This window comes from Oncorhynchus tshawytscha, linkage group LG22, assembly GCF_018296145.1.
Source record: "Oncorhynchus tshawytscha isolate Ot180627B linkage group LG22, Otsh_v2.0, whole genome shotgun sequence".
Taxonomy (NCBI): Eukaryota; Metazoa; Chordata; class Actinopteri; order Salmoniformes; family Salmonidae; genus Oncorhynchus; species Oncorhynchus tshawytscha.
This window is the reverse complement of record NC_056450.1, coordinates 24,648,068-24,664,031: the sequence shown is the minus strand read 5'-3', so window position 1 is coordinate 24,664,031 and position 15,964 is coordinate 24,648,068. Positions and strand designations below refer to the sequence as shown.

The following is a 15,964-nucleotide window of genomic DNA, read 5'->3' as shown; positions in this document are numbered from 1 at the left end:
CATCGTTGGGAGCAATTTCCAAATGCCTGAAGGTACCACGTTCATCTGTACAAACACTAGTACGCAAGTATAAACACCATGGGACCACGCAGACATAATACCGCTCAGGAAGGAGACGCATTCTGTCTCCTAGAGATGAACGTACTTTGGTGTGAAAAGTGTAAATCAATCCCAGAACAACAGCAAAGGACCTTGTGAAGATGCTGGAGGAAACAGGTACAAAATATCTATATCCACAGTAAAACGAGTCCTATATCGACATAACCTGAAAGGCCGCTCAGCAAGGAAGAAGCCACTGATCCAAAACCGCCATAAAAAAGCCAGACTACGGTTTACAACTGCACATGGGGACAAAAATCATACTTTTTGGAGAAATGTCCTCTGATCAGATGAAACAAAAATAGAACTGTTTGGCCATAATGACCATTGTCATGTTTGGAGGAAAAGGGGGATGCTTGCAAGCCAAAGAATACCATCTCAACTGTGAAGCACGGGGGTGTTAGCAATATGTTGTGGGAGTGCTTTGCTGCAGGACTGGTGCACTTCACAAAATAAATGGCATCATGAGGAAGTGAAATTATGTGGATATATTGAAGCAACATCTCAAGACATCAGTCAAGAAGTTAAAGCTTGGTCGCAAATGGGTCTTCCAAATGGACAATGTCCCCAAGCATACAGAGAGAAAGAAATGAGAATGTTAATCCGTATCACTAATTGGAGCAGACTAGAGGTTGCGCTTAACTGGTTCTAGGAAAGTGTTTCTCAACCAACCGTTACCTCAGAAGGTTAGCTTAACTGACACCCAGTTTGTCAAATCTCCGGTGTATTTCGGTCCCCCAAGGAAGAAGACACATAGCTTGCCTGCTCCTGGTAGAGAAACTGTTTTAAGCCTTACCGGAAGGGAGACGGAGAGAGAGACGTTTACCTCATAGCCCTTCAGGGACGGTCCTACTAAGACCACTGGCCTCATAGATGGGACGACGTCATATGGAGGAAGGTGCTCTTGTATGACAGAAGAGCGAGATACAAAGAGAAAGAGAGAGTGTTAATCAAAGCTAGAAGTTCCTATAATTGGTGAAAAATGACACCCTGTAAAATAGGTTCATGCTTGTATCAGAGAAAACTACATGATTAAAAACCTACCTGATTTTGCTTCTGTTTGTCTTTTGAAAACAAAATAAGTACAATCAGTCACATTAGACATTATATCAGTGAGTGAGGAGAAAGATCAAGATTGAGGTGAAATACAGTATTAGATTCCTGAGGAAAAGGTCTGATGTTGTAATTCTTATACTTACCACCTGATGGCGACGCGGTCTTCCAGCTCCCTGAGACCATGTCACCCAGGCTAGACAGAGAGTTATGCACTGTTTTCCTGTACAACAGCAGAGGAAGAGGTGAAGCGAGAGGTGTTATTTACTCTGCTCAAAATCTGTCCACGAATATAAGCCCACGAAGTAAGGCATTTTTGTATGGAGATCAATGAGAGTGTTGAAAAATGGTCAACAAAAAATGTAATTGCTTATTTGATTTAATAGAAGTTTGGTCATGTTTGCGTTGTAACGAATGCACTGATATAAGTAGACACTCGTGTCAAAATTGTCATTGGTTCTCTCTCACAAAATTGGTTCTCTCTGCTACCGCATGGCAAGCGGTAATGATGCACCAAGTCTGGAACCAACAAGACCCTGAACAGCTTCTACCCCCAAGCCATAAGACTGCTAAATAGTTAACCAAATACCTACCCAAGATAAGATAAAGATAAAACAAAGCAGTTCGACACATACAACAACACAGAGTTACACAAAGAACAAACAAACAAACATAAAGTCAATAATACAGTAGAAAAAAAGTCTATATACAGTTTGTGCAAATGAGGTAAGATAAGGGAGGTAAGGCAATAAATAGGCCATGGTGGCGAAGTAATTACAATTTAGCAATTAAACACGGGAGTGATCGATGTGCAGAAGATGAATGTGCAAGTAAAGATACTGGGGTGAGTAAGATAAATAAACAAATACAGTATGGGGATGAAGTAGTTGGATGGGCTATGTACAGGTGCAGTGATCTGTGAGCTGCTCTGACAGCTGGTGCTTAAAGCTAGTGAGGGAGACATGAGTCTCCAGCTTCAGTGATTTTTGCAGTTAGTTCCAGTCATTGGCAGCAGAGAACTGGAAGGAAAGGCGGCCAAAGAGGAATTGGCTTTGGGGGTGACTAGTGAGATATACTGTACCTGCTGGAGCGCGTGCTGCGGGTGGGTGCTGCTATGATGACCAGTGAGCTGAGATAAGGCGGGGCTTTACCTAGCAGAGACTTGTTGATGACCTGGAGCCAGTGGGTTTGACGACGAGTATGAAGCGAGGGCCAGCCAATGAGAGCGTACAGGTCCAAATGGTGAGTAGTATATGGGGCTTTGGTGACCAAACGGATGGCACTGTGAAAGACTGCATCCAATTTGTTGAGTAGAGTGTTGGAGGCTATTTTGTAAATGACATCGCCGAAGTCGAGGATCGGTAGGATGGTCAGTTTTATGAGGAAATGTTTGGCAACATGAGTGAAGGATGCTTTGTTGCGAAATAGGAAGCCGATTCTAGATTTAATTTTGGATTGGAGATGCTTAATGTGAGTCTGGAAGGAGAGTTTACAGTCTAACCAGACACCTAGGTATTTGTCCACATATTCTAAGTCAGAACCGTCCAGAGTAGTGATGCTGGATGGGCGAGCAGGTGCGGGCAGCGATCGGTTGAAGAGCATGCATTTAGTTTTACTTGCATTTAAGAGCAGTTGGAGGCAATGGAAGGAGAGTTGTGTGGCATTGAAGCTCGTCTGGAGGTTAGTTAACACAGTGTCCAAAGAAGGGCCAGAAGTATACAGAATGGTGTCGTCTGCGTAGAGGTGGATCAGAGAATAACCTGCAGCATGAGCGACATCATTGATGTATACAGAGAAGAGAGTCAGCACGAGAATTGAACCCTGTGGCACCCCCATAGAGACTGCCAGAGGTCCAGACAACAGGCCCTCCGATTTGACACATTGAACTCTATCAGAGAAGTAGTTGGTGAACCAGGCGAGGCAGTCATTTGAGAAACCAAGGCTGTTTAGTCTGCCGATAAGAATGTGGTGATTGACAGAGTCAAAAACCTTGGCCAGGTCGATGAATACGGCTGCACAGTAATGTCTCTTATCAATTGCGGTTATGATATCGTTTAGGACCTTGAGTGTGGCTGAGGTGCACCCATGACCAGCAATGAAACCAGATTGCATAGCGGAGAAGGTACGGTGGGATTCGAAATGGTCGGTGATCTGTTTGTTAACCTGGTTTTCGAAGACCTTAGAAAGGCAGGGTAGGATAGATATAGGTCTGTAGCAGTTTGGGTCTAGAGTGTCTCCCCTTTGAAGAGGGGGATGATGCGGCAGCTTTCCAATCTTTGGGAATCTCAGACGATACGAAAGAGAGGTTGAACAGGCTAGTAATAGGGGCTGCAACAATATCGGCAGATAATTTTAGAAAGAAAGGGTCCAGATGATCTAGCCCGGCTGATTTGTAGGGGTCCAGATTTTGCAGCTCTTTCAGAACATCAGCTATCTGGATTTGGGTGAAGGAGAAATGGGGGAGGCTTTGGCGAGTTGCTTAGGGGGGTGCCGGGCAGTTGACCAGGGTAGGGGTAGCCAGGTGGAAAGCATGGCCAGCCGTAGAAAAATGCTTATTGAAATTCTCAATTATATTCATCGGTGGTGACAGTGTTTCCTAGCCTCAGTGCAGTGGGCAGTTGGGAGGAGGTGCTCTTATTCTCCATGGACTTTAGTGTCTCAGAACTTTTTTGAGTTTGTCCTACAGGATGCAAATTTCTGTTAGAAAAAGCTAGCCTTAGCTTTCCTAACTGCCTATGTATATTGGTTCCTAACTTCCCTAAAAAGTTGCATATCATGGGGGCTATTCGATGCTAATGCAGTACACCACAGTATGTTTTAGTGCTGTTCAAGGGCAGTCAGGTCTAGAGTGAACCAAGGGCTATATCTGTTCCTGGTTCTAATTTTTTTGAATGGAGCATGCTTATTTAAGATGGTGAGGAAGGCACTTTTAAAGAATAACCAGGCATCCTCTACTGACGGAATGAGGTCAATATCATTCCAGGATACCCCAGCCAGGTTGATTAGAAAGGCCTGCTCGCTGAAGTGTTTTAGGGAGCGTTTGACAGTGATGAGGGGTGGTCGTTTAACCACACAACCATAATCATATCAAATCAAATGTATTTATATATAGCCCTTCGTACATCAGCTGATATCTCAAAGTGCTATACAGACTTATGGATGCAGGCAATGAGGCAGTGATCACTGAGATCTTGGTTGAAAACAGCAGAGGTGTATTTGGAGGGCAGGTTGGTTAGGATGATATCTATGAGGGTGCCCGTGTTTACGGATTTGGGGTTGTACCTGGTAGGTTCATTGATAATTTGTGTAAGATTGAGGGCATCAAGCTTAGATTGTAGGATGGCCGGGGTGTTAAGCATGTCACAGTTTAGGGACATAGACTCTGTACTGGTACCCTGTGTATATAGCCAAGTTATCATTACTCATTGTGTATTTATTCATGTTATTATCTTTCTATTATTTAAAAAAATATCTCTCTGCACTGTTGGGAGGGGCCTGTAAGCACTTCACTGTTATTCTACACCTGTTGTTTATGAAGCATGTGACAAATACGATTTGATTTGAGTTGACCTGATCTCACCTCCTCCTGCCTGCCTTTCATCTTTGAGGACACGTATTTCCATAATTAGAGCAGTCACTTGACTACCATGTCAATATAATAGACAATTTTTGACAACAGACAAATCAGAACAAAGGTCAGGGGTTACAGCCTGGGTCATAGTTGGGGTTTATGGTTACTGTTATGGTTATGGTGTTAAGGCTTAAGTGTAAAGAAGGCCAGTTCAATGTTAGGACACAATACAATATTAAATTGTGACCCCGATATTCCCTTGATGTCACAAATTCTTACAAACATCAGGACATCGTATGAACACAAAATGTGTGGCAAATATTGTGTAAAATGTAACTTCAGTGTTAGTGTTGGTTCACCTTTGTTTCTGCATGTGTTTGTGTCTTATAGCTTCCAGGCGCAGAGGGCTGGGGATGAAGGTGATGTCTGCCCCCTCCTTCACCAAATGACCAATCCACCAGTCATTATTGTACTTCTGTTTCAATACAATACAATACAATACATAATGCAACATTACACCATGAAACACATCACTGCCTGATCCACGTCATTATTGTAGCTACTGTATGGTTACTACTTCTGGAAATACAACAATATGAATATTTCCCTAACTAATCCAGCACAAGTAGTTATAACCACGACATGGATGCTTTCTACAGCTGTGTGGTTCCCTTGGGGAAGAGGGGAGAGAGGAAGAGGAGTGAGAGGAAGAGGAGTGAGAGGAAGAAGGGAGAGAAGAAGTGGAGTGAGAGGACGAGGGGAGAGACGAAGAGGAGTGAGAGGATGAGGGGAGAATGGAAAAGGAGTGAGAGGAAGAGGGTAGAGAGGAAAAGGAGTGAGATGAAGAGGAGCGAGAGGAAAAGGAGTGAGAGGAAGAGGGTAGAGAGGAAGAGGAGTGAGATGAAGGGGGGAGAAAGGAGGGTTCTTCCATCTTGAGGAGTGTTGTTCCTCACCTCCTTAATGTGCAGGAAGTCTTTGGCTTCGTAGTTGATTGCAGCTCCTTCAACAGGACAGTCGCCATCTAGAGCTCCACAGTAACTCACATTGGTCTTCACTGCAAACGCTACAAGTTTAGACTGCAAGCACAGCAAACAACAATGTTTCAATTTGTGTTGCCAATAATGTATGTGTGTGGTCATGAATTAGTATTACAGTTTTTTTTGTTTTCTTAAGCACGATTTTCAAAACAGGGCCCGTGTTTTCAAAACACTACACACAATTAGCACAACCACACACCCAATTAGCAAAACACTACAGATCTTTTGCAAAATTAAACACTCTTGTAAAAACTATACACTTCTTTTAAAAACCACACTTTGTTACCATATGAAACACACACGTTTCACATTACTATACTCTGTTTGCACGAGTTACACTCTGCTGTGATAAACCTAAAACCCTTTTAGCACTTCTACTTCCCTATGATTAGAGTAGGCTACTATCAACAAAGTACAAATATAATGTCAATTCACCAAACACTACACAAGACCAATGTTGCAGACTGAAGAAACTCATTTATTTCTCAACACGCCCAAAATGTTGACATGGAGATTCATAATACTGTAACCAAATGTCACTTTACGTATTGTAAGTTCAAAATTTAAAATAAATAAATAACTAGACATTGTCTCTTTGCCTAGCTGGATCTGGCCAGAGAATTTCATCAACATCACAGGCAATGTTGTCATTAGCAAGACACCTTGGAAAGAAACGTCTTGAATGACGAATCCATACTTGCATTGCTGCTACCTCCATCTGGTCTCCTCCACAGGCCTCCTCCATGGCTTGGATGAGGGGTACCTCAGCCTGGAGACGGAGATCATATACCTTCCACCTCTATGCCAAGAAAAACTCTTCTATAGGGTTGAGGAATGGAGAGTATGGTGGAAGATATAGGACGGTGAAATGTGGATGTTGCTGAAACCAGTTCTGAACCAGAGCAGAGCGGTGGAAAGACACATTGTCCCAGACAACAATGTATTGCATATGATCGATTTGATTTGCTGCTGTTATGTTGTGCAATTGGTCCAAGAATGTAAGTATGAGTGCTGTGTTGTAAGGGCCCATATGGGCATGGCGGTGGAGGACCCCATTCTGTGTAATGGCTGCACAGAGTGTTATATTACCCCCACGTTGCCCTGGGACATTGACTATAGCCCTGTGGCCAATGATGTTTCTTCCCCTCCTTCGTGTTCTCGTCAGGTTGAACCCAGCCTCATCTACGTAAATGAACTCATGCTGGATCTCCTCTCCATCCATTCGTAAAACTCTCTGACAAACAGTGTCAGGCAAAATTGTGTAGTTCAGTGTAGATCTAGTATACATATTACAGTACAGTAAAAGATTACTTCCGGCGCCGACAGAGATGGCCGCCTCGCTTCGCGTTCCTAGGAAACTATGCAGTTTTTTGTTTTTTTACGTGTTATTTCTTACACTAGTACCCCAGGTCATCTTAGGTTTCTTTACATACAGCCGACAAGAACTACTGAATATAAGATCAGCGTCAACTCACCATCAGTACGACCAAGAATATGTTTTTCGCGATGCGGATCCTGAGTTCTGCCTTACAACCAGTGTAACCGAGTGGATCACATGCAGCGACCAAAAAAAAAAAAAAAACGACTCAGAAAAAGAGGGAAACGAAGCGGTCTTCTGGTCAGACTCCGGAGACGGGCACATCGTGCACCACTCCCCAGCATTCTTCTTGCCAATGTCCAGTCTCTTGACAACAAGGTTGATGAAATCCGAGCAAGGGTAGCATTCCAGAGGGACATCAGAGACTGTAACGTTCTCTGCTTCACGGAAACATGGCTCACTGGAGAGACGCAATCCGAAGCGGTGCAGCCAGCAGGTTTCTCCACGCATCGCGCCGACAGAAACAAACATCTTTCTGGTAAGAAGACGGGCGGGGGCGTATGCCTTATGGCCAACGTGACATGGTGTGATGAAGGAAACATACAGGAACTCAAATCCTTCTGTTCACCTGATTTAGAATTCCTCACAATCAAATGTAGACCGCATTATCTACCAAGAGAATTCTCTTCGATTATAATCACAGCCGTATATATCCCCCCCCAAGCAGACACATCGATGGCTCTGAACGAACTTTATTTAACTCTCTGCAAACTGGAAACGATTTATCCGGAGGCTGCATTCATTGTAGCTGGGGATTTTAACAAGGCTAATCTGAAAACAAGACTCCCTAAATTTTATCAGCATATTGATTGCGCAACCAGGGGTGGAAAGACCCTGGATCATTGTTACTCTAACTTCCGCGACGCATATAAGGCCCTGCCCCGCCCCCTTTCGGAAAAGCTGACCACGACTCCATTTTGTTGATCCCTGCCTACAGACAGAAACTAAAACAAGAAGCTCCCACGCTGAGGTCTGTCCAACGCTGGTCCGACCAAGCTGACTCCACACTCCAAGACTGCTTCCATCACGTGGACTGGGAGATGTTTCGTATTGCGTCAGACAACAACATTGACGAATACGCTGATACGGTGTGCGAGTTCATTAGAACGTGCGTTGAAGATGTCGTTCCCATAGCAACGATTAAAACATTCCCTAACCAGAAACCATGGATTGATGGCAGCATTCGTGTGAAACTGAAGGCACGAACCACTGCTTTTAATCAGGGCAAGGTGTCTGGTAACATGACTGAATACAAACAGTGCAGCTATTCCCTCCGCAAGGCTATCAAACAAGCTAAGCGCCAGTACAGAGACAAAGTAGAATCTCAATTCAACGGCTCAGACACAAGAGGTATGTGGCAGGGTCTACAGTCAATCACGGACTACAGGAAGAAACCCAGCCCAGTCACGGACCAGGATGTCTTGCTCCCAGGCAGACTAAATAACTTTTTTGCCCGCTTTGAGGACAATACAGTGCCACTGACACGGCCTGCAACGGAATCATGCGGTCTCTCCTTCACTGCAGCCGAAGTGAGTAAGACATTTAAACGTGTTAACCCTCGCAAGGCTGCAGGCCCAGACGGCATCCCCAGCCGCGCCCTCAGAGCATGCGCAGACCAGCTGGCCGGTGTGTTTACGGACATATTCAACCAATCCCTATACCAGTCTGCTGTTCCCACATGCTTCAAGAGGGCCACCATTGTTCCTGTTCCCAAGAAAGCTAAGGTAACTGAGCTAAACGACTACCGCCCCGTAGCACTCACATCCGTCATCATGAAGTGCTTTGAGAGACTAGTCAAGGACCATATCACCTCCACCCTACCTGACACCCTTGACCCACTCCAATTTGCTTACCGCCCAAATAGGTCCACAGACGATGCAATCTCAACCACACTGCACACTGCCCTAACCCATCTGGACAAGAGGAATACCTATGTGAGAATGCTGTTCATCGACTACAGCTCGGCATTCAACACCATAGTACCCTCCAAGCTCGTCATCAAGCTCGAGACCCTGGGTCTCGACCCCGCCCTGTGCAACTGGGTACTGGACTTCCTGACGGGCCGCCCCCAGGTGGTGAGGGTAGGCAACAACATCTCCTCCCCGCTGATCCTCAACACTGGGGCCCCACAAGGGTGCGTTCTGAGCCCCCTCCTGTACTCCCTGTTCACCCACGACTGCGTGGCCATGCACGCCTCCAACTCAATCATCAAGTTTGCGGACGACACAACAGTGGTAGGCTTGATCACCAACAACGACGAGACGGCCTACAGGGAGGAGGTGAGGGCCCTCGGAGTGTGGTGTCAGGAAAATAACCTCACACTCAACGTCAACAAAACTAAGGAGATGATTGTGGACTTCAGGAAACAGCAGAGGGAACACCCCCATCCACATCGATGGAACAGTAGTGGAGAGGGTAGCAAGTTTTAAGTTCCTCGGCATACACATCACAGACAAACTGAATTGGTCCACTCACACAGACAGCATCGTGAGGAAGGCGCAGCAGCGCCTCTTCAACCTCAGGAGGCTGAAGAAATTCGGCTTGTCACCAAAAGCACTCACAAACTTCTACAGATGCACAATCGAGAGCATCCTGGCGGGCTGTATCACCGCCTGGTATGGCAACTGCACCGCCCTCAACCGTAAGGCTCTCCAGAGGGTAGTGAGGTCTGCACAACGCATCACCGGGGGCAAACTACCTGCCCTCCAGGACACCTACACCACCCGATGCTACAGGAAGGCCATAAAGATCATCAAGGACATCAACCACCCGAGCCACTGCCTGTTCACCCCGCTGTCATCCAGAAGGCGAGGTCAGTACAGGTGCATCAAAGCTGGGACCGAGAGACTGAAAAACAGCTTCTATCTCAAGGCCATCAGACTGTTAAACAGCCACCACTAACATTGAGTGGCTACTGCCAACACACTGTCAATGACACTGACTCTACTCCAGCCACTTTAATCATGGGAATTGATGGGAAATTATGTAAATATATCACTAGCCACTTTAAACAATGCTACCTTATATAATGTTACTTACCCTACATTGTTCATCTCATATGCATACGTTGATACTGTACTCTATATCATCGACTGCATCCTTATGTAATACATGTATCACTAGCCACTTTAACTATGCCACTTGGTTTACATACTTATCTCATATGTATATACTGTACTCGATATCATCTACTGTATCTTGCCTATGCTGCTCTGTACCATCACTCATTCATATATCCTTATGTACATATTCTTTATCCCCTTACACTGTGTATAAGACAGTAGTTTTTTTTTTTTGGAATTGTTAGTTAGATTACTTGATCGTTATTACTGCATTGTCGGAACTAGAAGCACAAGCATTTCGCTACACTCGCATTAACATCTGCTAACCATGTGTATGTGACAAATAAAATTTGATTTGATTTGACAGTATGCAAGATCACACTGCTAAAGTGAATACATACCTCTGCATAATAATGACGCAGTCGTTTCACCCTTTCGGAATTGCGCTCGAAAGGCACTCGATAAATTTGCTTCATTTGAATATGTTTTTTTTTTAGGATGCGTGCCAGTGTTGATGTTGAGACCTGATGGATGTCGTTGAAAAGGGCGTGGTTATTGACCATGTTAGCTTGGAGCTGCTTGAGTGTTATAGCATTGTTGGCCAAAACCATGTTTACTATCTCCCTCTCTTGCTGTTCTGTGAACATAGGAGGCCTTCCCCCTTGTCGTCCCTGACCCTCAAACCTATGTAGAAAAAAAACAGTATACAATAGTACAGTAATTTCACAGGAAAAGGTAACAGAAGTGCTGATAGTGCATAGAATACAGTACTGTAAGCAGTTACTGAAACCGTGCAGATGTTTTTGTTGTGATGATATTTTTACAATACCTATTTTCCAGTCTAAATGTTCTCATCACACTTGCCACTGTATATCGGCTTAGATTTGGCTGTACTCGCAGTCCAGCCTCCCTCAGCGTCAGGCCGTGGTTGACAACGTGGTCAACCAGTGTTGCGCGGATCTCATTTGTCAGATTCGGTCCTCTTTGAGCACCTTCTTGTCTTCCTCTTCCTCCTCCTTCTTGTCCTCCTCCTCGTCCTCCTCGTTCTCCTCGTCCTCCTCCCCATCCTCCTCGTTCTCCTCGTCCTCCTCATTCTCCTCGTCTTCCTCGTTCTCCTCCTCGTCTTACTCTTTCTCTGACTCTTTCCATTGTGCTTGAAGACCGATGAACTCACCTGCTGCTTTTTATAGTGCTTATACACCTAATTGGTGTGTCTACAATTAAGCAAACGAGTGTTTGCACACCTGATGACTGTGTTGAACCGACTGTGTTGAACCAATTGGTTGGACGGTGTGGTAATTTGACAGTCAGTGCTTTGGTATTGCAAGGACGTGACTTCATGATAGATTTTTGTGTGTAATGTATGTTAAGTGTGTTTAGCGTTTTGCAAATCACTGTGTGTAGAGTTTTGCAACAAGTGTGAGGTTGACAATGTGCTTATAGTTGTGCAAATATGGGCTGATGTTTTGCTTCTTGAGTGTAAGGTTTTGCTAATAGTGTACTACTTTTAATTTTAGTGTGTAAGCAATCCAAAAAAACTGTAACAGTGTGTTTGTGTGTATATGCATTCCTGCAGTATGTATATTTGTGTGTGTGTGTGTGTCATAACAAAACTCACCGTAGCTCTGTCGAGCTGGAGCTGGGCCTGGTGCTCGGCTTCACGCCAATACGCCTCGCGGTCCTCCTCCGCTGACAGGTCGGAATCTGACAGTCTACTGGTGTACAAATCAGCCGACCCCTGGAGAGGGAGAGGAGAGGTAGAGAGGAGAGAGAGGGTAAATTCGTTGTGAGACAAATATAGACATGGTTGTGGTTGACTTCAGGACAGGGGTCAGAGGTGAGGTAAAAGCCTGAAGAATAATTTACAAAGGCAACCTTTCTCTTTCACAGACATACAGTACCAGTCAAAAGTTTGGACACACCTACTCATTCAAAGAGAAACAACAGTCCATCATTAATCGGTGTCCCCCCACAGGACGGTTAAGCTAACGTAGGCTAACGTGATTAGCATGAGGGTGTAAGTAACATGAACATTTCCCAGGACATAGACATATCTGATATGGGCAGAAAGCTTAAATTATTTTAAATCTAACTGCACTGTCCAATTTACAGTAGCTATTACAAAGTGAAATAATACAATGCTATTGTTTGAGGAGAGTGCACAATTATGAACTTGAAAATGTATTAATAAAACATTTAGGCACAACAGATATACAATGGGTCATTGGATAACTCTAAAACTTTGCACATACACTGCTGCCACCTAGTGGCCCAAATCTAAATCGCACCTGGGCTGGAATAATGCATTATGGCCTTTCTGTTGCATTTCAAAAATATGCATGTTTTTTCGTTGTATAATCTTTTACCAGATCTAATGTGTTATATTCTCCTACATTAATTTCACATTTCCACAAACTTCAAAGTGTTTCTTTTCAAATGTTATCAAGAATATGCATTTCCTTGCTTCAGATCCTGAGTTAGAGGCAGTTAGATTTGGGTTGGATCCTTAAGATTAAGACATGATGGTCAGTCAATCCTTCAAGTGCAGTCGCAAAAACTATTAAGCGCTATGATTAAACTGGCTCTCATGAGGACCGCCATAGGAAAGGAAGACCCAGAGTTACCTCTGCTGCAGAGGATAAGTTAACTGAGTTAACTGCACCTCAGATTGCAGCCCAAATAAATGCTTCACACAGTTCAAGTAACAGACACATCTCAACATCAACTGTTCAGAGGAGACTGTGTGAATCAGGCCTTCATCATCAAATCAAATCAAATCAATTTATATAGCCCTTCTTACATCAGCTGATATATCAAAGTGCTGTACAGAAACCCAGCCTAAATCCCCAAACAGCAAGCAATGCAGGTGTAGAAGCACGGTGGCTAGGAAAAACTCCCAAGAAAGGCCAAAACCTAGGAAGAAACCTCGAGAGGAACCAGGCTATGAAGGGTGGCCAGTCCTCTTCTGGCTGTGCCGGGTGGAGATTATAACAGAACATGGCCAAGATGTTCAAATGTTCATAAATGACCAGCATGGTCAAATAATAATAATCGAGGGTGCAACAAGTCAGCACCTCAGGAGTAAATGTCAGTTGGCTTTTCATAGCCGATCCTTGAGAATATCTCTACCCCTCCTGCTGTCTCTAGAGAGTTGAAAACAGCAGGTCTGGGACAGGTAGCACGTCCGGTGAACAGGTCAGGGTTCCATAGCCACAGGCAGAACAGTTGAAACTGGAGCAGCAGCACGGCCAGGTGGACTGGGGACAGCAAGGAGTCATCATGCCAGGTAGTCCTGAGGCATGGTCCTAGGGCTCAGGTCCTCCTCTGAGAGAAAGAGAGAATTAGAGAGAGCATACTTAAATTCACACAGGACACCGGATAAGACAGGAGAAGTACTCCAGATATAACAAACTGAGCCTAGCCCCCGAAACATAAACTACTTCAGCATAAATACTGGAGGCTGAGACAGGAGGGGTCAGGAGACACTGTAGCCCCATCCGATGATACCCCTGGACAGGGCCAAACAGGAAGGATATAACCCCACCCACTTTGCCAAAGCACAGCCCCCACACCACTAGAGGGATATCTTCAACCACCAACTTACCATCCTGAGACAAGGCCGAGTATAGCCCACAAAGATCTCCACCACGGCACAACCCAAGGGGGGGCGCCAACCCAGAGGGGGGGCACCAACCCCTCACTATTGTCATTGGTTGCACTAATTGCACTGTATGACTACATAACCTGGTTCAAGCATTCATGACATTACCCTGACTAAGGCACAGGGAGGCCGAAACGTTGGTGTTTTTTACCCAATAAATTACTGGGAGGTTATACATATGGTGCAACTCATTCTGTTTTTTTTATAGCTTACAGTTTATTAACCGTTAGTCACCACCTCTATACTAAATAATTTTCTCCTGGTGTGCGCCAACTCATGCTTTTTATGAGTTAGAGGTATTAAAATGTACCATAATAACAATTCATCTACCAACAATTGGCAGAATTAAGAGTAGGCTAGGCCTAAACTATTAGTCGGGGTTAGTTGTAACCATGGAATGGGTCAGTTGTAGCACATTTTATATACCAAATGTGAGAGTGAATTTAACAAGTTTGTCATCTTACATAAATATATTCATGAATATGCATTATCAAAAATATAAAGTACCTGTTAAAAGTTTGGACACGCCTACTCGTTCAACGGTTTTTCTTTATTTTTACTATTTTTACTTTGTAGAATAGTTGTGAAGACAAAACTATGAAATAACACATATGGAATCATGTAATAACCAAAAAAGTGGTAAACAAATAAAAATACATTTAATATTTGAGATTCTTCAAAGTAGCCCCCCTTTGTCTTGATGACAGTTTGCACACGCTTGGCATTCTCTCAAGCAGATTCATGAGGTAGTCACCTGGAATGCAATTCAATTAACAGGTGTACCTTGTTAAAAGTTCATTTGTGGAATTTCTTTCCTTCTTAATGTGTTTGAGCCAATCGGTTTTGTTGTGACATGGTAGGGGTGGTATACAGAAGATAGTCCTATTTAGTAAAAGATCAAGTCCATATTATGGCAAGAACAGCTCAAAAAAGCGAATAGAAACGACAGTCCATCGCTACTTTCAGACATAAAGGCCAGTCAATCCGAAAAATGTTAAGAACTTTGAAAGTTGAAGCTGTCACTCATGAGAACCGCCACAGGAAAGGAAGACCCAGAGTTACCTCTGCTGCCGAGGATAAGTTCATTAGAGTTACCAGTCTCAGAAATTGCAGCCCAAATAAATGCTTCACAGAGTTCAAGTAACAGACACACCTCAACATCAACTGTTCAGAGGAGACTGCGTGAATCAGGCCTTCATGGTCAAATTGCTGCAAAGAAACCACTACTAAAGGACACCAATAATAATAAGAGACATGCTTCGGCCAAAAAACACGAGTAATGGACATTAGACTAGTGGAAATCTGTCCTTTGGTCTGATGAGTTCAAATTTGAGATTTTTGGTTCCAACCGCCTCGTCTTTGTGAGACGAAGAGTAGGTGAACAAATGATTTCCGCGTGTGTGGTTCCCTCTATGAAGCATGGAGAGGAGGTGTGATGGTGTGGGGATATTTTGCTGGTTACACTGTCAGTGATTTATTTAGAATTCAAGGCACACTTAACCAGCATGGCTACCACAGCATTCTGCAGCGATACACCATCCCATCTGGTTTGCGCTTAGTGGGACTATCATTTGTTTTTTAACAGGACAATGACCCAACACACCAACAGGCTGTGTAAGGGCTATTTGACCAAGAAGGAAAGTGATGGAGTGCCACATCAGATGACCTGGCCTCCACAATCATCCACAGTCAAAACCTTTGACTGGTACTTTATGTCAAAGACTGCAGGTGTAAAAAAGTCATAGACAACTTAGGACATACTAAAGTAGTCAGCGTGAAAATATTGGACCTTCAACTGCCACACAAACATTCAGCATCATGGACAAAATTTGGCTTATTTCAACCAGCGCAATTTGAATATATTTCAGTGGGATATGGAGACGGCTATGACGCTGAGGTGAAATTATGATGACAATGAGAGATATAATGATCAGTGCAAAGAAAATATAGGACTTCAGCACCACAGGCGTTTGGACAGCAACCCTGGACCTATGTTACTGTGCCACACCTATTTTACTGCGCCCAGCTCACCTCACTGGGCTGGATAGGGTAAGATGCAAAGTTTGGTAACAGAATGATGGTACAACCAGCACAAACCGTCAT

General features: G+C 44.1%; 1 pseudogene; it reads right to left on the bottom strand.

The window, feature by feature from the left end:
- The window catches only part of LOC112221557, a 20,060-nt pseudogene extending 4,096 nt beyond the window's left edge, over positions 1 to 15,964 (bottom strand).